Genomic DNA, 24554 nt, shown 5'->3' on the forward strand with positions numbered 1-24554 from the left:
ATAAAAACACCAAGAGACAATACAGGTAAGTAGCTGTATAATGGGAAGGAAGGATTAAAAGGAAACTAAGGCCTTTCTAAGCTTGACATCAAAAGCAGAAACAACAGAAGATTGGTAGTTTTATCTACAAAATAATCTAAAACTTATTCAAATGGAAAAACACCAAAAATGACAAGCTGAGAAAAATTTGTAGCATACAGCAAAAGGGTTAACTTCTTCAGCCATTTACAAAAAAAACTAAAAAAGAAGAAAAATGTGAACATGACTGTATTAGTTAGGGTTCTCCACGGAAACAGAACAAACAGGAGTTTATCTGTAAAAATAAGATTTTATAAAAGTATCTCATGCAACTGTGGGGATATATGAGTCTATATTCCATAGGGCAGGATGCACGAGTCCAAGTTCCATAGGGCAGGATGACCAAGTCCAAATTCCATAGGGCAGGCAGCGAACTGGCAACTCCAATGAAGGTGTCTGATGACATCCCCAGGAGACACTGGCTAGCCAAAGAGGAAGTGAAGACTCTCTTCTCCCTTAAAAGCCTTCAAATGACTGGATTAAATCCAGCTGACTGAATTCTCCCATTGCATAAGACACGTCCTTCACTGACGCAGTCAGCCACCGATGCAGTCAATTGATTGGTGATTTAATAAACAGGTTTCCTTGTTTATTAAGCAGACACAAATGTCCTTGCAATAGTGGTTACACCAGTGCATCCTTGACCAGACACCTGGGCACCATCACATGGCCAAGTTGACACATGAACCTAACCATCACAGTCCACCCCTTGTCAACCTGGCAGTTATACACATCACCTTGAACCATAATTAATTTCAAAATGGAACATAATAATAGATACATATTTTGCCTAAAAATACTCAGCTTTCCTGTGTACAACCAGAAACAGACCAAATCTCTCCAGAATAGGGTACAAGTCCCTGGGTAACACTGACTCTTAAACTTGATTTCCTATAACTTAAATACTGCAAAATGAACAATACAGCTTATGTCATATGAAAAGGGGATAAGACAGAGAAGAAAAAGATATTTGTTTTTCAGAAAAATACAAACAAACACCTAACAAAACAAGGAAATATTCATGCCACCATAGTCCTTGTTTCTGTAACTGGACAGAAACTTCATATTTATCACTACCTTCTTCTACTACCCATTCCATGTTCCCTTTACCCTCAGCAAGCACTTCAGCTGGCCGTGGCTCTTTGCCTGGTGAGGTGACCCACACTTTCATTCCTGAAGTTTCTGGCCCATTGGTAGTCTTCCTGGACTGGGCTGTTGCAGTTTTCCATTGACTTTAATCACAAGGCATGGCAGTACTAAGAGACACCCTAGGAGATCTCTTGTATTCCAGGAAAACTCTTCTTTACGTCCATTGTGTAGTTGCATTGTTATTTCCCCTTGATAGGATCAATCACCCCAGCCAGTACAGTAATCCCCTTCCTTGCCTGTTGATTCAGAGGCATGAGAAGCCAAAAGTGGCCAGGTGGCAGTCTTAACTTCCAGTTCAATGGAATTATTGTTGTGTCTCCTGGTGGGAGCACTCATTCTTTTGGAACTAAGATTTGCAGACCAGTAGAGCTTAAGGCTGCAGGGACAGGAAGCAAAATTTTTCCTAGTGAATCACTAGGAGTGTGAGTGAGTGGTGCCACACCCATTTCTGCCCCTTGATTCCTGGACCTGTGAATCCTGGCTATGGGAGAAACAGCACCATAGAGTAGACGCTGATTCAGAGCATAAACAGTCTCTTGGAGAACACTGCCCCAGCCCTGCAAGGTACTGCCACCTGGTTGGCACCGTAATTGAGTCTTCAAAAGGCCATTCCACTGTTCTATCAACCCAGCTGCTTCTGGATGATGGGGAACATGGTAAGACCAGAGAATTCCATGAGCATGTGCCCATTCCCTCACTTCATTTGCTGTGAAATGGGTTCCTTGATCAGAAGCAATGCTGTGTGGAATACCATGACAGTTGACAAGGCATTCTGTAAGTCCATGGGTGGGAGTTTCGGCAGAAGCATTGTGTGCAGGGAAGGCAAACCCCATTCAGAGTATGCGTCTATTCCAGTTAGAACAAATCGCTATCCCTTCCATGGTAGAAATGGTCCAATGTAATCAAACTGCCACCAGGTAGCAGGCTGATCACCTCAGGGAATGGTGTCATATCGGGGACTGAGTGTGGGTCTCTGCTGCTGGCAGATTGGGCACTCAACAGTGGCTGTGGCCAGGTTGGCCTTGGTGAGTAGAAGTCCATGTTGCTGAGCCCATGCATAACTTCCATTTCTACCACCAAGACCACTTCGTTCACGAGCCCATTGGGCAATGACAGGAGTGGCTGGGGAAAGAGGTTGACTGATATCCAAAGAAAGGGTCACCTTATCCACTTCATTATTAATATCTTCCTCTGCTGACATCACCCCTCTGGTGAGTATTCACATTGGACACAAATATCTTCATGTTTTTTGCCCACTTAGAAAGGTCTATCCACATACCTCTTCCCAGACTTCTTTGTTACCAATTTTCCAATCATGTTCCTTCCAAGTCCCTGACCATCCAGCCAAATCATCAGCAACAGCTCACATATCAGCATACAAACGCACCTCCGGCCAGTTCTCCTTTCAGGCAAAATGAACAACCAGCTACACTGCTCAAAGTTCCACCCACTAGGAGGATTTCCCCTCACCACCGTCTTCAGGGACATCCCAGAAAGGGGCTGCAGTACTGCAGCAGTCCATTTTTGCGTGGTACCTGCATGTTATACACAACCATCTGTAAATCAGGTCTGAACTTTTTCTTCCTCAATTGATTGTAAGGAACTTCCCAAAAGGCCATAGCTCTGGGCTGAGACAGAGAAGGTAATGTGGCAGGAGTGGGGGTCATGGGCATTTGGGCCACCTCCTCATGTAACTTACTTGTGCCTTCAGGACCTGCTCAAGCCCTATCTCATATATACCATTTCCATTTTATGATGGAGTGCTGCTGTGCACACCCAACTTTATGGCTTGGCAGATCAGACAACATTCAGCTCATGATAAGCAGCTCAGGTCTCATGGTAACTTGGTGACCCATGGTTAAGCACTGTCTCTACTAAGGTCCAATAGCAGACCAAAAGCTGTTTCTCACAAGGAGAGAAGTTATCTGCAGAGGATGGTAAGGCTTTACTACAAAATTCTAAGGGCCTGTGTTTTGATTCTCCTATATGAGCCTGTCAAAGGCTCCAAACAGCATCTCTATTTGCCACTGACACTTCCAGCACTACTGGATCAGCTGGATCACATGGTTCAAGTGGCAGAGTAACTGGCACAGCAATCTGGACCTGTTGCAGAGTCTCATATTGTTCCGGTCCCCACTCAAAACCAGAAGCAACATATGAGGAATATGTTGCCTCCAAAATCCAAAGAGGCCAATTAGGCATTGTGCCTCTTTTTTGGTCGTAGGAGAGGCCAGATGCAACAACTTATCCTTCATCTTAGAAGGGATATCTTCACATGCTCCACACCACTGGACACCTAACAGGTATTTTTGTTGGACTTATCTCCCATCTACTGACACACAAATGCCTTATCAATAAGTCTAGAGTAGTTGCTACTTCTTGCTCACTAGGTCCAATCAACATGATACCATCAATATAATGGACCAGTGTGATGTCCTGTAGGAGGGAGAAATGATCAAGGTCCCTGAAGACAATATTATGACATAGGGCTGGACAGTTTATATACCTCTGAGGTAGGACAGTGAAGGTATACTGCTGGCCTTGACAGCTGAATACAAACTGTTTCTGGTGGTCCTTACTAACAGCTCTTGAGAAAAAAGCATTTGCCAAATCAACAGCTGCACACCAGTTGCCAGGAGATGTGTTTATTTGCTCAAGCAATGATATCACATCTGGAACAGCAGCTGCAATTGGAGTCACCACCGGTTAAGCTTACAACAATCTACTGTCATCCTCCAAGACCCATCTGCTTTTTGCACAGGCCAAATAGGAGAGGTGAATGGGGACGTGGTGGGAATCACCACCCCTGCATCCTTTAAGTCCTTAAGAGTGGCATTAATCTCTGCAATCCCTCCAGGAATCCGGTATTGCTTCTGGTTTACTATTTTGCTAGGCAGTGGCAGTTCTAGTGGCTTCCATTTGGTCTTTCCTACCATGACAGCCCTCAGTCATGAGTCAGGGAACCAATGTGGGGTTCTGCCAGCTGCTGAGTATGTCTATTCCAATTATGCATTTTGGAACTGGGGAAATAACCATAGAGTGGGTCTGCAGACAAACTGGACCCACTATAAGACAGACTTGAGCTAAAACTCCATTGATCACCTGACCCCCATGAGCCCCAACTCTGACTGGTGGACCAGAGTGACATTTTGGGTCTCCTGGAATTAATGTCACTTCTGAGCCAGTGTCCAATAATCCCCGAAATATCTGATCATTTCCTTTTCCCCAATGCACAGTTACCCTGCTAAAAGGCTGTAGGTCTCCTTGGGGAAGGCTGGGAGGAAGAGTAACAGTACAAATTTTGAGCAGTGTAACAGGGTCCTTCCCCAAGGGTACCCAGCCTTCCCCTCATTCAAGAGGCTCTGCTGTAAACTGTCTCAAGTCTGGGAATTAAGGGGACATGACTCTCCGTTTTTGTAATTCGAGTTAGACTTTCATTTACTTGACCTAGAATTCTTCCACTTATACAGATCAAACAAGAATTTAGTAAACTGCCCACTAATTTACTTCTAGGTACTCCATGATCTACTAGCCAACACCATAAGTCTCTGTGAGTTAGATTATTTTGACTGCTGCTTTGAGCCTGTTTTCCATTATGGTAGCCACGCCCACCTTGTCTTTGGTGATTAACTGCTGCCACATGGCTTCTGCCAACTCAGGATCCAATTATCCCCCATGTGTTTAAGGATTGCAGCTCAGTGACAGCAGATCCCACAGTAGTATCTGACCTCCTGAGAAGGGCAACAACAGAGCTCTTCGGGGATGATGGAGCTAGTCTCACAAATTTATTCCTCATACTCCTGGTAAAAGGTGTGTCCTCTGGACATTCCAGGGGTATGTGAGCAGGTCTTCCATCTCTCTAAGCCTTTGAATTCCCTCCTCTACATTTTACCAGGGCAGTTGCGGCATTTCCACCTCATAGTGTCGGCCACCTTTTGATCCATGTTTCAGCCAACCACCCAAACAAACTGTTAACACCCTTTCTAACCCCTCAAGCTACAACACTGAATGCAGAATCTCTGTTTAGTGGGCCCATATCCATAAATTCAGCCTGATCCAACTTTATATTCCTTCCACCATTATCCCACACCCTTAATATCCATTCCCAAACATATTCCCCTGATTTCTGTCTATATAAATTCGAAAACTCATGCAGTTCTTTTGTAGTATAGTGTATCTCCTCATGGGTCACACTTTGTACTTCACCCTTTGGGGCCTGTTGGAAATTCAGTCTAGTTATAAGTCTTGAAGAAAAGGGTGGTGGTGGGAATGGGTCATGAAAAGAATGAGAAGTATCCCTCAAGACATTCCGTTGCAGTTTCATCTCATGAAACAGGATTAATCTCTCCAGACAGAGGAGTGAGGGCTGCTTCCTCAGGAGAGGTGATTAAAGGTTTAGCAGGTACTGCAGGGTTAATCTCTTCAAGTGGAGGTTGGATGACAGGCTCCTCAGAGCAGACTGGAGGTGGGGGGGTTGGCTATTTCCTCATGGCAGACCATTACAAGTATATCTAGCAAAGACAGCAGAATCCAGGGTTCCAATGTCCTCACTGCCATTATTATCCATCCATATGTCCCCATCCCAAGTTTCAGGATCCCATTCTTTTCCAATCAAATGCCTTTACTTTAACAGCAGACAACCTCTGAGGTTGAGATTTTAGTTTATACTGTAACATGTGCTACTCACACAATGAGACTCTGGGTCTGGTTTTCAGAAATCTCAAGTCTGCAGCCACAGGAAATAAGATTTTGTTTCAGGGCAAACACAGAAACCCCTACACCTGTCATATTGCATTTAAGCTTCAACTTTGAAGCCTTTAGCTCATCCCTTTCTCTTATAAATTTATCCAGTGTATCTAAGAGCAACCAGCCAACATCATTATACCTTTTAACTCCGTAAAACTGTTAAGGTGTAAAAAACACTATCACCCAGAGCCTTGCTTTGTACAAGAGTATGATTAGGAGAATCAAATGGTAATATTTTGTATATCTCCACTGCCAACTCACCCCATGGACTGTCAATGCTATCTTGATTATTGGGAATGGAGTCATTAGTGCCTTTGAGTCTAATGAGAGTAGAAAACTAATTGTAAAAGCCCATTATAAGATTCTGTTTCTCAAGAACCACTCCCAGTACCAAGTTGTATTAGTTAGGGATCTCTAGGGAAACAGAATCACCAAGAGATATCTGTAAATACAAGATTTTATAAAAGTGTCTCATGCAACTGTCGGGATACACAAGTCCAAATTCCATAGGGCAGGGTGCACAAGTCCAAATTCTGTACGGCAGGCCATGAACTGACAAGTCCAATGAAGGTGTTCGATGAACTCCCCAGGAGACACTGGCTAGCCAAAGTAGTGAAGGTTCTCTCTTCTCCCTTAAAAGTGTTCAACTGATTGAATTAAATCCAGCTGACTGAATTTTCTCATTGCAGAAGACATGCCCTTCATTGATGTAATCAGCCACAGATACAGTCAATTGACTGTTGATTTAATAAACCAGAACGCTGGTTTATTAACCAGCCACAAATGTCCTTGCAGTAATGGTTAGGCCAGTGCTTGCTTAACCAGACACCTGGGCACCATCACCCGGCCAAGTTGACACATGAACCTAACCATCACAATGGCAATAAAAAAATTAGCAAAATACAAAAACAATTTACCAAGTACAAATGACCTGTACGCTTAAATATTTAGCTTCACTAATAATTGATAGCATAAAAAATAAAATGGCAATGAAAAACCATTTTTCTCACATCAGATTGAGTGAGTAGATGAATAATTTTCACTTTTGACCAGGATAGGAGAAAACCAGCATGCTCACACAGTACTCAATCAAATGTAAATTAGAACCACCTCTCTGAAGACAATTTGGAAATATGCTTTAAGAGCCTTTACATGGCTCACCTCTTCTCATCTAGTCATTCCATGTTCAGAAAACCACCGTAAGTGAATATCTAGAGAAACATATAACTGATTTGAGGATGTTCATCACAGCAATGTTTCTATCAAGAAACAACCGACAACAGCCTATATGTTCAACAGTATTCTGCCATGATCTATTTAACAAATATAGGAGGGAAGATCAACCAGCTACTTAAAAAATCAGGAAAAAGATCAACAGGAAATGCATGAAAACATTAACAGTTGTTGTATCTGGGTAATGAAATAAAATGTAATTTAAATTTTTTTATACTTTCCTGTCACTTCCACATTTTCCACAAACCAAGTATGATTCCGTAACTTTTTAAAATAACTAAGCATGTCATTCTTCTGTGCTGACACCTCTACTGGCTCTCCACCAAACTCTCTGAAATGGCTTCTGAGGCCTTCCCATCATACTTCAAGTCCAACTTATTCTCTGTCCATCCTCCAGGCACATTCCTGCTCCTTCAGCTCAAATGTCACCATCCTGCCAAGCCCTTTCCCCAGCCCGTCAAAGCAATGCTAAATACCTCAAAATAATGAGCAAGTCCTAAAGTCACACACAAATAAATACATGAGGGAATATGAGACTCTTCAACCCCACCAGAACCAGCCCATGACGCCAGCTTCACAGCCACATGCCCTACACTGATCTCATCAAAGCTACAGAGAGATCAGTGGTCCAAAGCAGGCTGGAAATCCTGCCTCTAACCACTGCTCAATAGCCTCAAGAGGGACCCCCTGGAACAACAAGATGATGCCTGCTGATGAAAAGTCCCTAGGACAGGCTGGTGTCTCTGGAAGTAATGGTTCTTGGTCACAAGTTCTTAAAGTAGCTACCCCACTACTACCACCCTAGATGGCACATTTTTTACAGTCCACAAGGTGCAAATTGAAAATACTCTTGTATAGGGAAATTTGTGAAACAGAAGCGGCAACTGTTCAAGAGAAATCTCAGCATTTGGCTGGCATCCCTGTGAGAAAACAAAGCTTAAGTGGCTCTTGTCTCTCAAAAATACAGGAAGGAGCAGACATCTGCCCAAACACTGCATACATCAGACTATAGGAGGAGATTCTATTCAAATTAGTCAAAAGATCAGGGAAAAGAGGAGTCCTTGGGCTTCTCTGAGCTACCTTCACATTTGAAGTAGGATGGGGACACTGTAAACCTACAATCAAACGGAATAGGGAAGATTTATGCCTTCAGAGTTAGTCCAATGGAAAAAAACTGACCAGAAGCAATCAAGTGTGGGTGGGCCAGCCAGTCTCCCTGGGCCTGTTTCCAGATGCAAAATAATGGGGCTGATCTAGATCTGTATTTCTCAACCTTACTCTTTCACTAGTTTTCCAAGAACTTATTTTGAAGACGGTCTACAAAACTGCATTTATCAATAAGTGATTCATTTCCCCAGAGAAATGTGGTGCTTCAAGCTGATGAGAGAGCCTAACCAACAGCAGAGAAATGGTATCCTCATTATGGAATTCTCCGCAGGCCACTCAGGCAGCAAGATGCCTGAGTTTCAATCCCTCCCCCCAAGAACTTCTGCCATAACCAACAAGTTACTGTTTCAACATCTAGGAAACACATATTTCTGTTGCAAAGCGGAAGTGGGGAAGTGGTACACATGCAATGATAATCTGTATCCAAAAGACTGCCATGCCTTTCTAGCAGTCTCCAACAGGTCATTTCCACACAACTTCATGAGATTTCAAGATTATCATTTTAGATAACAATTACTGCTCTGCTCTATAGAGAGATCAAAAGATACAAATTAAATGATACAGGACATAGAGCAGAGGGGCCAGGTGTTCCTCTACTTTCAGAAAAGTGGAGCTGGACAAACTTGGGGAACTATGGTATGTCATCCTTTGTTTACCAAACATTTACTGTGTAACCACTATATGCCACACCAAAAGATCCTCAACATCTGTGCTCTCTATGACCGAGGAGCAGGCAGCAGCCTGGCACTGCACCCAGCCCCCTCTTTCCCACCCCCAAACCTGCAAAGAAGTCCCCCTTTTCTTTTTGCCTCACTGCCAGTGAATCCACTGCTTGCCACTACAGTGAAGACCCTCATAATCACAACTGGTCTTGTCTACTCTCCTTCTTTATCTTCCAGCTTCTCTTCTTTATTGCTTCTTAGAATCCCTGTCACTTTTTCCCATGGTCTCTTCTGGTGTTTGGAAGTTTTTAAAGAGTGTTCCTTGTCCCCATCATCCACTCTCCTTCTCCACCCCTGTTACAGGAGCCGCAATGCTTAGCCAGACATATGGCCACCTAGAAAGGACACTGTGATGGTTAGGTTCATGTGTCAACTTGGCCAGGTGATGGTACCCAGCTGTCTGGTCAAGCAAGCACTGGCCTAACCATTACTGCAAGGATGTTTGTGGCTGGTTTATTAAATCATCAGTCAATTGGCTGCAACTGTGACTGATGACTCAACGAAGGGCATGTCTTCCACAATGAGAGAATGCAGTTGGCTGGATTTAATCCAATCAGTTGAAGACCTTTAAGCAAGACAGACAGAGGACCTTCACTTTTTCTTCGGCTGCCCAGCAAAGTGTTTCCTGAGGAGTTCGTCGAAGTTGCCAGTTCGTTTCCCGAGGAGTTCATCGAACATCTTCACTGGAGTTGCCAGTTTGCTGATTGCCCTATGGAATTTGGACTTGTGCATAACCACAGTTGCGGGAGTCACTTTTATAAATCTTTTATTCATAACATCTCTCATTGATTCTGCTTCCCTAGAGAACCCTAACTAATACAGTCACTTTCCATCTTCCCTCACAACTAGGCAAGGACAAGTGACTGAGTTCTGGCCAATGGGATGTAAGCAGAAATAATGAGTGCATCTCCTAGGAAGTGTCCTTAAAAGAGCAGGCTTCTTCTTCTTCCTTTCCTCCTTTCTGTTCACTGAAATGTGGATGTGATGGCTGGGATTCTAGCAGCCATCCTGGACCAGAGGTGGAAGCTAAATGCTCAGCATGGTGGAACAGCAAGGAAAAAGGCATCTGAATCCCTGACTCTTTGAAGCTGCTGGAATGCCAACCTCCAGACATCTATTATATGAGCTTCCATCTTATTTAAGCTACTATTGTTGTTTAATTTCCATCTTATTTAAGCTACTATTGTTGTTTAATTTCAGTTACTTGCAATTGAAATAGGGCAGGGAGTACTTTCTGGTATAGAAGTCTGAGATTTTGCTGTCATTTTAAAGAAATGGAATATAAACACAATTTTAGTTATTTTGTAAGGCAGCAGAGGCTAAAACATATTAAGATAAATAAGAGGGAGCTCCCTTCTACTTTCTGAATAGGATGCTGCCCGATTTATTTATCACTCAATAAAGCTGTGAGATCCTAAATTGCATCAAAACTTTTTCTTTTTTTCATTTTGGTGATGAGGACAGGATATGAAGGCAAATGCTGATGGTTCTGGGAGCGAGAAAGACAGGCAACGGCATCCTTGAACGCTTTGCGTTCTCTAGCCTCATTTTCTCTCTTGGATAGTTTTTACTCTGATGCTTCCCTGAAAGCAAGTGCATTTGGCTACAGGCCAGAAGGCTTCATCTTCAACAAAAAGCACTGTCTCACAGACCTATGGAAAGGACTATGCCAGGTTCTCTGGGGCACAGGCTTCTAATGACACTGGCTAAATAACTTTGAGACCATACTGCTGCACTGAATCAAGATCTCCAGAATTCTAGTGGAGACAACAATGGATTCATGAAGTTGCTAACACAAGAATGAGCTGAAGGAGGATTAATTACCTATGACTGAATGAAATGATAAACAATGATCATAGTTTTTTTTTTGATTACTGCTGTTGTTTTAATGTTCTATTTTCTAGGTACAAGGAATCCCTCGCTCTTTTCCCTTAAGCTATCTGTAATTCATAAAACATTCATCTTTTTCTCCCTGCTTGATCCCTCCAGAATTCAGAAATTCTTATTGAATATTCTTATCTTTATGGTAATATAATTATTTTTGATCAGAATCTGTTCTCCTTTTTAACAGGACATAATTGGAGATACTGGTTATATATCCAAGGCTTTGACTGGAATGTCATGTTTGAGAATGATGCTCATTTAATCAGACATGACCAAAGACTGAGGCTGACTTTATGAAGCCAATGCTTACAAAACCCCCTCAGAAAAAAACAGTCTGGTACCTGGCTCCAGAGTTCCCAGCTATACAGGTCAGTAAAGAAGTTATTTTCTGGCAAGCATAGGAACCATATGAGACCTTGGGGATTGTGCTGGTTTAAAACTGTTATGAACCCCAGAAGAGCCATGATCTTTAAAACTAATCTTGCTGGGTGGAAACTTTTGATTGAATGTTTCCATGGAGGTGTGAATCACCCAACTGAGGGTGAGACCTTTTGATTAGATCTTTTCCATAGAGGTGTGGATGCTGCCCATTTAGGGTGAGTCTTGATTAGATCACTGGAGTCCTTTAAGAGAGCTCACAGAGATAAGGAGCTCAGAGAAGCTGAGAGAGACATTTTGGAAAAGCCATTTGAAAACCAGAACTGAACAAAGGACCAGCAGATGCCAGCCACATGCCTTCCCAGCTGACAAAGGTGTTACAGACACTATTGGCCTTTCTTTGAGGGCACCCTCTTGTTGATACCTTAATCTGGACACTTTTATGGCTTAGAACTGTAAATTTGTAACCTAATAAATCCCATTTATAAAAGCCAATCCAGGGGGGAGGCACGGCGCCGTAGTGGCATGCACGCGCCTGAGCGCGCGCCAGGGGGGGGCGGGCCGGGACTCCCGCTTGTCGGTTGCTGGTCTGAGGCCCCGACCGGCTCGCTCTTCCTTCCGCTTCCGACCGCGGCCGCTGAGCCGTGCATGTGCGGCAATAACATGTCAGCCCCGCTGCCCGCCATCGTGCCCGCCGCCCGCAAGGCCACCGCGGCGGTTATTTTTCTTCACAGATTGGGAGACACAGGGCATGGATGGGCAGAAGCCTTTGCAGGTATCAGAAGTTCACATATCAAATACATCTGCCCGCATGCGCCAGTTATGCCTGTAACATTAAATATGAATATGACTATGCCTTCTTGGTTTGATATTATTGGGCTTTCACCTGGTTCACAGGAAGATGAACCTGGAATCAAGCAGGCGGCAGAAAATGTCAAATCTTTGATAGACCAAGAAGTGAAGAATGGAATTCCTTCTAACAGGATTATTTTGGGAGGATTTTCCCAGGGAGGAGCTTTATCTTTATATGCTGCTCTTACCACACAGCAGAAACTGGCAGGTGTCATTGCACTCAGTTGCTGGCTTCCACTTCGGGATTCATTTCCACAGGGTCCTATCACTGGCGCTAATAAAGACATTATCTATCCTCCAGTGTCATGGAGATTGTGACCCCTTAGTCCCCCTAATGTTTGGTTCCGTTACTACTGAAAAGCTAAAAACACTGGTAAATCCAGCCAATGTAGCCTTCAAAACCTATGGGGGCTTGATGCACAGTTCATGTCACCAGGAAATGATGGGTATCAAGCAATTCATTGATAAAGTCCTACCGTCAGTTGATTGACATCACTAAGAGGCCTTGGGTAGAAGTACACCAGCATCACTGTAGTAGAGTAGAAACTTTTAAAATGTGCCCAATCCTGAAACCTCTTGTTTGCAGTGTTAGAATGTTTTGCAAATACGTACCAATGACACAAACTAAATGTCTCCTCATGGGAAATGTATGTTCTTTTAAGTTTCTTTTCATGTATCTGTATATTGTGATCCCAGAGTAATACTAGTATTAAAATAGGTGAAGCAGCTGGCTTCTTTTTCCCAAATGTAATTCAGAAAAATAATAAAATACTGCAACCAGAATATTCATTACATCATTTGGAAGTTATTAGTATGCTTAGAGAAAATTTGTTCAGGTATAAATGAGTAATTAAGATATAAATGATTTAAGTGCGTCATGACTTAGACTATGGATTTATTCCCAAACTGCCTAGTCACCACACAGTGGCTGTATTTTTATGTATGTATTCATATATACATAATAATTGTAATACAAAATAAGGTGGTATTGATATACATCAAAATGATAGTACAAAATGAGATGGTATTATATAATTCCTAATAATAGGGATAATACTTTTAAGTGTTAATGAAAGAGTAATATTGCTCTCCTCAATTAATGCCCTTTTATTTGGGGGACCAGACTTTTTTTCTTATTATTTCCATTTAATACTCTTTTCTCCTTTCTAGAAAAGACACGTGTTCTGCCTTTATTATCCTTCATAGGAGACCAAATATTGCTTCCCTGCCATAGACATCAGATGTTAATAAATGCTGTAATTTGACATTCTGAATCACAGACATATGGTATTTATGATGTATTTATACGTATAATGAAACCAGACATCACTTAAAACTTCTGTGCTACTTATTTCTTTAACTGTTTTTTAGTCCAAATTTAGACTTACTCAGTTATTAGAATCTTTAGTTCAGGGAACAGAATGATTCTGTGGTTTTAATTTTCTGTAATCAACTGGAAGAATGATTAGATCATACTTTACTATGTTCTGAAATTTTAAGACTTGATCTTAAAAATTGTAATTTCTAAGGTGATTTGATCTAAGATGATTCTCCTTGTAGTATAGAGTTTAATTTTACTTACTTTGTACATGTTTGAAACCAGCTACTGTGGAAAATTAGAATCCATCAGAAAATTTTGCTTTGGTTTTTATCTGCCAGTGAATGTCTTTGAAATTTTGACTTTAATCAAATGATATTTTTTAGTTTTTGTGCAAACATAAAAATAGCAATCCTTTGATTTTATATAGTCAGTATTTTCAGATTACTGTAAAATTATTTGAAAACAAATTTCTGGGTAATAAAGGGTAGTCAGAACTTGATACATATGGTATAATTACCACACAGTTTAATATTTAATTGAAGTGTATGCTTGGTATTTTGAATTGCTAGCTTTGGGGTTTTATTCCAACTGATAAAACAATGATGGAATTGCGTCAGTATAAATGGGTGCTAATTGATAAAGGAAATAATTTGGCAGTGTACAATATAGAATGTTAATAATTAAGCCATATGTTTATGTCTGGATTTAAAACTTTTAAACAATCATTTACAAACACATTGTCTTTTATTTTGAAGAATATAAAGTTATATTCAGTTATACAAATAAACATCTTATTTATGGTCAAGATACCTTATTCCATTGAAAAGTTTTGCTGTAGTGTGGGAAAATGTAAATCTTTTTCATGGTTTGTATCAATGTGAAATAAAATTTAATTCTGCCTTTCTGTAAAAAAAAAAAAAAAAAAAAAAGCCAATCCATCTTTGGTATTTTGCATAATGGCAGCTTTAGCAAACCAGAACAGGGAACTTCACCCAAATCTATAGGTACTGCAGGTGAAATCTGGTGTCAAGTTCTTGGCTTGGCTTTCTAGCCTCAAGAAGCTTTAAAAAGTCCAATTGTAGGTTTCTTATGAAAATTTTCAACAAAGAAAACTTAAAAAGGCTTATATGATGTGCCAGTTCGATGTATTATGTCCCCAAAATGCCATTATCTTTGATGCATTCTTGTGTGGGCAGACATATTAGTGTTGATTAGATTTTGGAATCCTTTGGGTGTTTCCATGGAGATGTGTTTCAATCAACTGTGGACAAGACCTTTGGTTGGATAATTTCCATGGAGGTGTTGCCCCACCCATTCAGGGTGGGTCTGAATCAAATTACTGGAGCACTTTATAAGCTCAGACAGAAGGAGCAAGCTTGCTACAGCCAAGAGGGACACTTTGAAGAACACACTGGAACTGAGAGAAGAGCTTCAGCTTACAGGGTCATTTTGGAGATGGCCTTTGAAAGCAGACTTTTGATCCGGAGAAGCTGAGAGAGGACAAACACCCCAAGAGCAACTAAGAGTGACATTTTTGAGGAGCTGAAGCCTAGAGAGGAACATCCTGGGAGAAAGCCATTTTGAAACCAGAACTTGGAGCAGACGCCAGCCACGTGCCTTCCCAGCTAACAGAGGTTTTCCAGATGCCATTGGCCATCCTCCAGTGAAGGTATCTGATTGTTGATGTCTTACCTTGGACACTTTATGGCCTTAAGACTGTAACTGTGTAACCAAATAAACCCCTTTTATAAAAGCCAATCCATTTCTGGTGTTTTCCACGTCAGCAGCATTAGCAAACTAGAACAGCAACCCAACTCATTCAATGAAGCCAACATCACCCTAATTCCAAAGCCAGATAAAGACACCACAAAAAAAGAAAATTACAGACCAATATCTCTAATGAATATAGATTCAAATATCCTCAACAAAATACTTGCAAATCAAATCCAACAGCACATTAAAAGAATTATACATCATGACCAAGTGGGCTTCATTCCAGGCATGCAAGGATGGTTCAACATAAGAAAATCAATGTGATACAACACATTAACAGATCAAAGGGAAAAATCAAATTATCATCTTAATATCTGCTGAAAAAGCATTTGACAACATTCAGCAGCCTTTTTTGATAAAAACACTTCAAAAGGTAGGAATTGAAGGAAACTTCCTCAATATGATGAAGGGCATATAGGAAAACCCCATAGCCAGCATAGTACTCAATGGCAAGAGACTGAAAGCTTTCCCTCTAAGATCAGGAATGAGACAAGGATGCCCGCTATCACCACTATTATTCAACACTGTCCTAGAAGTTCTAGCCAGAGCAATCTGGCAAGATGAAGAAATAAAAGGCATCCAAATTGGAAAGGAAGAAGTAAAACTCTCATTATTTGAAGATGATATGACCATATATTTGGAAAACCCTGAGAAATCGACAACAGCTACTTAAGCTAATAAACAATTCAGCAAAGCGGTGGGATGAAAGATCAAAGCACGAAAGTCAGTAATGTTCCTATACACTAGAAATGACCTAACTGAAGAGTCACTCAAGAAAAAGATTCTATTCTCAATAGCAACTAAAAAAAATCAAGTACCTAAGAATACACTTAACCAAGGATGTAAAAGACCTCTACACAGAAAATTATATAATTTTACTAAAAGAAATAGAAGGGGACCCAAAGAGAAGGAAAAATATTCCATGTTCATGGATAGGAAGGCTAAATGTTGATAAGATGTCAATCCTATCCAAACTGATCTATAGATTCAATGCAATTCCAATTAAAATTTCAACAACTTACTTTGCAGAACTGAAAAACCTAGTTATCAAATTTATTTGAAGGGAAAGATGCCTCCAATTGCTAAAAACATTCTAAAGAAGAAAACCAAAGTGGGAGGACCTACATTTCCTGACTCTGAAGTTTACTATAAAGCACAGTAGTCAAAACAGCATGGCACTGGCACAAAGATAGGCATCTGATCAATGGAATTAAATTGAGAATTTGGAAACAGACCAGATCTGCAGTCAACTTATTTTTGGTAAGACCCCCAAATCCACTGAACTGGGACATCATTATCTCTTCAACAAATGGGGCTGGGAGAACGGGATATCCATATCCAAAAGAATGAAAGAGGACCCCTACCTCACACCCTACACAAAAATTAACTCAAAGTGGATCAAAGACCTCAATATAAGAGACAGTGCCATAAAACTCCTAGAAGATAACATAGGGAAACATCTTCAAGACCTTGTATTAGGAGGTCACTTCTTAGACCTTACACCTAAAGCACAAGTAATGAAAGGAAAAATAGATAAATGGAAATTCCTCAAACTTAAAAGCTTCTGTACCTCAAAGGAATTTGTCAAAAAGGTAAAGAGGCAGCCAACTCAAAGGTAAAAAAATTTGGAAACTATGTATCTGATAAGAGACTGATATCTTACATATATAAAGAAATCCCACAACTCAATGACAATAGTACAGACAGCCCAATTATAAAATGGGCAAAAGATATGAAAAGACATTACTCTAAGAGGAAATACAAATGGCTAAAAAACACATGAAAAAATGTTCATCTTCACTAGCTATTAGGGAGATGCAAATCAAGACCACAATGAGATATCATCTCACAACAATTATAATGGCTGCCATTAAACAAACAGGAAATTACAAATGCTGGAGACGATGTGGTGAAATTGGAACTCTTATTCATTGCTGGTGGGACTATATAATGGTACAGCCACTCTGGAGGACAGTTTGCTGGTTCCTCAGAAAACTAGATATCCAGTTACCCTATAATCCAGGAATTTCACTTCTCAGTATATACCCAAAAAATCTGAAAGCAGTGACACGAACAGATAATCTGCACACCAATGTTCACTGCGGCATTATTCACAATTGACAGGAGATAGAAACAATCCAAATGTCCTTCAACAGATCAGTGGATAAACAAAATGTGGTATATACACACTATGGAATACTACGTAGCAGTAAGAAGAAACGAGGTGGTGAAACATATGACAACATGATGAACCCTGAAGACATAATGCTGAGTGAAATAAGCCAAACACAAAAGGAGAGATATTGTATGTTACCACTAATGTGAACTCTGTGAAAAATGTAGTGTTTTAAAATGTAGAATATAGGGAACCTAGAGATAGTCGGAACCTAGTGAAGGGGGAACAATAATCTAGTATGTACAGATGTGATAATGAGGGTGATCTTAATGGTATAGGAATGACCAGGAGTGACTATGGTCCATTAATGAGATTATAAGTATCAGTGACTCATTGAAGGTGAACATGTTCGTAAATGGTTGTTTAAAGGCAAGTAACCCACAGAGTAGCACCACAAACCTAAATAAGTCTTAGTATGATATACTTATAAGGTATGACACTGCTGCAGAAGGTTAACAACAGAGTGGTATGGAAAAACTAACCATTACGTATTAATGACTATATGTAATAGGAGTATCTCACCAACTCTACACTAATACCAGGATGAATAATTAGCTGACAAGGTGTATTATGCTATGAAAATTGCTTAAAGTTGAGAGTGATGATGACTGTACAACTAAGTGAAGATAATGTAAGAAACTGACCACTTACCTTGGGATAGAATATATATTAAGTCAAGTTAGGAACTCACTACTTAATAAATCAAGCCCTTGACTTGAGACTTGCTCTTGTGAAATTTAGGGTTGTAAATAGGAGGCTGAACCCTCCTATAATTATGCTTAAGAGGCACCTCCAGGCAACCTCTTTGTTGCTCAATGTGGCCTTTCTCCCTCTAAGCCCAACTCAGCAAATAAATTCATTAACTTCCCCCACTCGAGGGACATGACTTCCAGGGGAATGAATCTCCCTGGTGATGTGGGACATGAGTCCCAGGAATGAGCCTGGCCCTGCCAGTGAGGGAATGCAAATGACTACGTGACCAAAAGAGGGAAAAAAAGAAAGGTAAAAAGCTGAGGTCACAGTGGCTGAGAGATCCCAAATAGAGTCGAGAGGCTATCCTGGAGGTTTCTCTTATGCAAGCTCCAGCTAGACATCCCAATTGGCCATAGTATGCCATGACCTTAACAAAAGTAGTCCCCAAATACCTAGGTCCCTACCTGAGATTCTATAAAAGATGCAATCACTAAGTTTTATCTCTCAGAAACTTAAATCCACTCAAGTGTTCCTATACCAGACAAGTCCTAAAACCCAGAGGTAACAGCTTCTTTAATATCAACTATCAGATGCAGCCTCCTTCCCCATACTGTCAACACCCCCCTAAATAAGAACAAGTTACAGTGCTCACTGCCTAGACACCCCTGAGGATGCAGAAAGATTAAGTGAGAGGAAGGCGTAGCAACAAGATTAAGATTGAACAAAGGTCTATAAATACTGAAACTTCATATAATTATATACATATTTTTTGATGCTGGGGTGTTGGAACGGCTCAAAGGAGGTAAATGACATGGTGGAACTGTAGCCTATAGCATCCCTTGAGATTTCTCTATAGCTGCTCGTTGAATTGTACCTTGAAGGGCTTCACCTTTCTGTATATACCTTGTATTGCATAATTAGGAAAGATCTGAAATTGTGGAACTGTAACTCATAACAATTTTTGAAATTACCTATATGACTGTTTGTTGAGCTGTACATCGAGAGATGACACCTTTCTGTATGTATATTTTACAATAATGGAAATGGCTGAAGTTGTGGGAATGTGACCCATGACATTCTTTGAGATTTGCTCTCTATTCATGAAATCATACACTGAAGGTTATCATTGTTATGTATATATGTTAAAGTTCACAATTTCAAAAAATGGGGAAAAAAAAGACATGCTAAGTAAAAAATACCATAAAAAAAAGAAAATTACAGACAAATCTCTCTAATGAATACAGATGCAGAAATCCTCAACAAAATATTTGCAAATCAAATCCAACAGCACATCAAAAGAATTATACAGCATGATCAAGTGGGTGTTATTCCAAGTATGCAAATGTGGTTCAACACAAGAAAGTCAATTAGTGTAATACACCAATTGTGTAATATACAAATTGAAAGGAAAAAACCACATGATCAATCTCGATCTACAGAGAAAAATGTACTTGACAAAATCTGGCATCCTTTCTTGATAAAAACACTTTGAAAGGTAGTAATCAAAGGAAATTTCCTCAACATGATAAAGAGCATATCTAAAAAACCCACAGCTAACTCAATGGTGAAAGACTGAAAACCTTCCCTCTAAGATCTGGAACAAGTCGAGGATGTCCACTGTCTCCATTGTTATTCCACATTGTGCTGAAAGTTCTAGCCAGAACAGTTTGATAAGAAAAAGAAATAAAAGACATCCAAATTGGAAAGGAAAAGTAAAACTTTCACCATTCGCAGAAGACATCATCCTATATACAAGAAAGTCCCTGAGCCAGTTTGGATGTATTATGTCCTCCAAAAAATACAATCCTGTGGGGGCTGACGTATTAGTTTGATTGGATTGGAATTCTTTGACTGAGTGTTTCCATGGAGATGTGACTCAACCAGCTGTAAGTGAAACGTCTGATTGGATAATTTCCATGGAGGTGTTTACTCCGCCCATTCAGGACGGGTGTTAATCAGATCACTGGAACTGTATAAAGGAGTTCACAGAAGAAACTCGGAGCAGCTGTGAGTGCCATTTTGGAGAGCAACTGAGAGTGACATTTTGAAGAGGAGCTGCAGCTAAGAGAGGACAAAACACCCCAAGAGCAACATTTTGGAGAAGGCCATTTTGAAACACAACCTGGGAGCAAGCAGATGCCAGCCACGTGCCTTCCGAAGTAACAGAGGTTTTCCAGATGCCAATGGCCTTTCTCCAGTGAAGGTACCCTTGGGCACTTTATGGCCTTAAGACTGTAACTTTGTAACCAAATAAACCCCCTTTATAAAAGCCAATCCATTTCCTTGTGTTTTGCAAATGGCAGCATTAGCTAACCAGAACAATCCCTCAAAAATCTCCAAAAAAGCTACTAGAGCCAATAAATGAGTACAGCAAAGTGGAGGGGTACAAGATCAACACGCAAAAATCAGTAGTGTTTCTATATACTAGTAATGAGCAATCTGAGGAGGAAATCAAGGGAAAAATCCATTTACAATAGCAACTAAAAGAATTAAATATCTAGGAATAAATTTAACCAAAGAGGTGAAGGACTTATACACAGAAAAACTACAAAACTTTGCTAAAAAAAACCAAAGATGTAAATTATTGGAAAGACAATCCATGCTCATGGATTGGAAGACTAAATATTGTTAAGATGTCAATTCTACCCAAAATGATTTACAGATTTGATGCAATCCCAATCAAAATTCCAACAGCCTACTTTGCATGAATGGAAATGCCAATCACCAAATAATTTGGAAAGATAAGGGGCCCCAAATAGGCAAAACCATCTTAAAAAAGAAAAACGAAATTGGAGGACTCACATTTCCTGGCTTCAAAACTTATTATAAAGCTACAGCGATCAAAACAGCATGTTTTGGCATAAGGATAGACATATAAACCAATGAAATCAAATCAAGAGTTCAGAAATAGACCCATCTACAGCCAATTGATTTTTGTTTGTTTGTTTTTATTCTTTGAATTGAATTGTTCACATACCATACAATTATCCAAAGATCCAAAGCGTACAATCAATTGCCCATGGTACCATCATACAGCTGTGCATCCATCACTACAGTTAATTTTTTCAATTTTCAGAACATTTTCATTATTCCAGAAAAGAAATAGACACACAAAAAAAGGAAACGCAAATCCTCCCATACCCCTAACCACCCCCTCCTCCATTATTGATTCACAGTACTGGTATAGTACATTTGTTACTGTTGATGACAGAATGTTAAAAAACTACTAACTGTAGTATATAGTTTGCAACAGATATACATATTTTTTCCTGTATGCCCCTCTATTATTAACTTCTAGTTATAGTGTCATACATTTGCTCTACTTCATGAGAGAGATTTCTAATATTTGTACAGTTAATCACAGACATTGAGACCTCAGTTTCACCCGTCGGCCAGAGACAGCACCCGGTCTTCTGGGCTCCCCCTCCCTCCCACAGAGGTCCTCCAGCTCCCTAAGGTCGGTCATCACCAAAAGCCTCTTGTTAGGTTGGAGACGTTCAGGAATCCACACAATGCAGAAAGTCATGGTTTACGTAGAGAGTTTAAGGTTTATTAGAGGAAGAAAGCAGGTGGGAGCCAGCAAAAAGAAAGAAAGAAAATGGCTCCAACTCTCTACCTGAGAGCAGCATTTTTTAAAGGAAAAATCCACATTGGGATGGGAGGGTGTTGGGGGGGAAGGGTGCCTGCTGAGTGTGTCCTATGCCTCGATTGGATGTGTGTCTACCAATTTCTGGGCTGATTCGTTGCTAGGGTTCTGAGCATTATTCTTCTTTGAAATGTAATTGTGTTATCTATCTAGGGAGAGCAGGCCTTTCTCTTTGCTCATCTCATGGGCATATCTGATCTTGCCTCATCTGCCCCCTGGGAGTCGAGACGTCACCATGGCTGGAACAGCCCTGAACAGCCTTTATCCTTTAGTTTATGGCACACCTGGTTTTTCTGAGATAAGCTGTAGGGTCCCTAGGTCATAAATTCCTTCTATATACTAGATTCTTTTTCTGGAATCTGACACCTCTGTCTGCTTGGGGATTCGTAGCTTATACTGAGCAGTCCATGTTTGCTAATTAAAACCCCAGTTGGAGCTCAGCTGAGTTATATTCGTTTGCTCAGGGAGTGTACAGCCAATTGATTTTTGACAAGACTGCCAAGTCCACTCAATTGGGAAAGAACAGTCTCTTCAATAAATAGTGCTGGTTAAACTGTATATCCATATCCATACCATCTCATACCATTTATAAAAATAAACTCAAAATGGATCAAACATTTAAATATAAGAACCAGGACTATAAAGCTCCTAGAAGAAAATGAAGGGAAATATCTTCAGGATCTTAGGTTAAGCAAGGTTTTCTTAGACTTTACATCCAAAATCCAAGCAACAAAAGAAAAAAAGAAAAGATAAATGGGCTCTCCTCAAAATTAAAAACTTTTATGCCTCTAAGGACTTCATCACAAAAGTGAAAAGACAACCTACTCAAAGGGAGAAAATATTTGGAAACCACATATCTAATAAGGGTTTAATATCCAGAATATTTTAAAGAAATCCTAGCACCCAAAGTAAAAATGGGCAAAAATGTGAATAGCCATTTCTCAAATGACAATATACAAATGGCATGCCCATACACACCCCACCTCCCATTATTAACACTTTGTATTAGTGTGGTACTATTGTTACAACTGATGAAAGAATATTATGACGCTTTCATCATATAATGCTATTATATATTATAGCATTAACTATAGTCCAATATCTCACCCTATTATTTAACCCTTTGCATTAGTGTGGTACATTTGTTATAATTCATGAAAGAACATTTTTATTATTGCTTTATTATCTATAGTCCATCATTTACAATAGGGTTCACTGTATTGCACAGTCCCATGTTTTATCTTCTAATTTTTATTCTAGTAACATATATATATGATTTTCCTGTAAACCTAGAACTTCTCCAAGTAAAAAAATTTTTTATTTTAATTCCCACTTGGGAGAGAGATGGTGTAAGACACGGCTGTCTCCCCTCTCCCCGCCCCCCCCTTTCTTGTCCTTGTCTGAGGGGAAGGTTTATCTTGGTTATCCTGGCCCCCTTCATACTGTCCCTCCTTCACAATTGTACTTGGAGAGGAGAGGGATGACAGGTAATCTCCTTTTAGTTCAGTTGCCAGACCCGATGAGAATACAGGGCATTGCTCTGTGACACTTGATGAAGTGACAACTAGACTGACTTTCACGCTGTCTCTCGTGGGGAGGAAGTGAATGTACTATTCAAGTCAAAAAGAGAACCAGATTACACAAATACCCCCAGCAAACCCTCTCCAGTTCAATATACCTTGATTCTTAATGCACAGACTTCACAGAAATTCATGAACCTTAATATGATGTTTTCAGTCAATGTTTATATAGAAAAAAATGTATATTTATATTTCAAAAATCCATCAGCCTTTTTAACAAAACAATGTGTGGCAAAGTTTCAAGTTATGTTCCAAATAACACTGGGATAATGTCAGAATCATTACACATTTTGAGAAGTATGTCAAAGTCAAAAGAGATACATATCTCCAAAGCTGCTGGCATTTTGAGAGGCATGTTGGTGAAATACTCTTTGTGAAGATATGACGAGAAGTTTTCTTTTAAAAACTGGCCTGACATCTTATAGAATCATACAAAGGTATTTCTGAACGTAAAAACCAGAAAAGGAACAAAGCTTCGTTCTGCAGTTTTTCCATCCTAAACCATCATGCACAGGAAATATGAAAGCCGTCCTGCTCAGGAAGCTCTACAGCAGCGCCGAAACAAACGTGACTCATTGAGTCTGACAAGCCGCCTGAAATGGACCCCCACTGTTAGGGTGACCAAATAAGGTATCACCCAAACTGGGACACTCGAGAGCAAAAGGGGGTGTGACCCTACGCCCCAACTGGTCTGCAACACCATCTTCCACTCCCATTGACAATGAGTGCTCCAACCCTCCTCCTCCTTAGTGAATACTACAGTTCACTAGGGCAGCAGTTCTCAAACTTTTTGGTCTCAGACCCCTTTACACTCTTAATTATGAAGGACTCCAATAATTGTTTATGTGGGTTATACCAAAAGATACTTAACATATTAGAAACTGAAATTGAGAAATTTCTAAAATACAAGAAGATTCAAGTACATCACATCATATTGACTAATCATGCTGGGCACCTGTTGATAAGTTTACTGACCAGGTGAATTGTCCATTTTTCTATTGAGTTATCTTTCCATATCTATTTGTTTTGTAAGAATTCTTATAGATTATGGATGAGTCCTGCGTCAGATATATTTTTTGTAAATATCTCCTGTCCATGGCTTTTCACTTTCTTAGTATTAGTTTCATAAACAGAAGTACTTAATTTTAATGTATAG

The 24554-nt window shown here is 40.1% G+C and overlaps 1 protein-coding gene and 1 pseudogene across 1 annotated transcript in view; one reads left to right on the forward strand and one right to left on the reverse strand.

The window, feature by feature from the left end:
• Positions 1–24554, reverse strand: part of CDS2 (CDP-diacylglycerol synthase 2) — an 83614-nt gene that overhangs the window by 49876 nt on the left and 9184 nt on the right. The window lies entirely within an intron of this gene.
• LOC119515176 lies at positions 12006–13076 on the forward strand (annotated as a pseudogene).

This window comes from Choloepus didactylus, chromosome 19 (genome assembly GCF_015220235.1).
Source record: "Choloepus didactylus isolate mChoDid1 chromosome 19, mChoDid1.pri, whole genome shotgun sequence".
In the NCBI taxonomy this organism is placed as follows: domain Eukaryota; kingdom Metazoa; phylum Chordata; class Mammalia; order Pilosa; family Megalonychidae; genus Choloepus; species Choloepus didactylus.